This window comes from Triticum dicoccoides, chromosome 7B (assembly GCF_002162155.2).
Source record: "Triticum dicoccoides isolate Atlit2015 ecotype Zavitan chromosome 7B, WEW_v2.0, whole genome shotgun sequence".
NCBI classification, from domain to species: Eukaryota; Viridiplantae; Streptophyta; class Magnoliopsida; order Poales; family Poaceae; genus Triticum; species Triticum dicoccoides.
This window is the reverse complement of record NC_041393.1, coordinates 505,601,044-505,602,125: the sequence shown is the minus strand read 5'-3', so window position 1 is coordinate 505,602,125 and position 1,082 is coordinate 505,601,044.

Below are 1,082 nucleotides of genomic sequence, written 5' to 3'. Positions count from 1 at the left end.
TAATATTATGGGTGTTTGTGTTTTATTTTACTAAGTCACTGCTCGAATTGTAAGTCATTACATAGTCATAGATTTGGCTTTTGTGTGTTATCTCGAATACTGGGATTTTGTCCACCGATGGTAGTACATGTTAGCAAGACGTCTAGTGTGATGATTGTCAATTTTTATCACCCAGGTATAGCCTCTCATGCTTTTTATGCTCGGGTGTATTCTTTTTAGTTCTTTTTACTCCGCATATAAGATTTGTCCGAAATCAAACTATGTAAAGTTTGACTATATTTACATTAAAATATTAAAATCTACAATACCAAATTTATACAATATGAAAATAAAATTTATGATTATTCTAATGAAATTGATTTTGTATTGTGAATGTTGATATTTTTTGTAAAAATGATGAGACTTGCAAAGTTTGACTTTAGACAAATTCATATATACCAATATAAAAAGACCCAAAGGGGCAGATCCAACGAATCCCGGCCATCAAATCAGGTCATTCGACGACCTAGACTGCTTTAATGTCGAACGCACAACACGTTTAGCGTATAGTTAATTTCATACCAAATATAGTGTTAATCACATAATAACACGCAAATAATATATTATTTAATACTCGCATGCACTTAATATACTTCCAAATTAACGTGCATTGCACGTACACATTGACTAGCAGGAGTAAAAAGACCGGATGGAGAGCCAACGAGGTGCGTAAATGCCAGCCAATTCCACAAAGTGACAAACAACACGTATGGGGTGCATGCATGCATGTATGCATGGACCCTTGGACCGACCAACGTGCCACAGTCAAGTTAATTAATTAGGCCACTGGTGCATATGCTTGCACGCGCGGCTGACAAGTCTAGCCAATTCAAAACTTCAAAGGCAATGCATGACACATTAGCACAACCGTCTTCTTCCTTTGACGCACGCACTCATGCATGCACGCCTGTTTTCTCCATAGAAGCAAAGGAAGAACATATCCATCAGTATCCATCCTGCTTGACTTTCTCATGACATGGCCTATATCTATATGCCCCCCTTTGTGAAGCTCTCTCTCTCTCTCTCTCTCTCTCTCTCTCTCT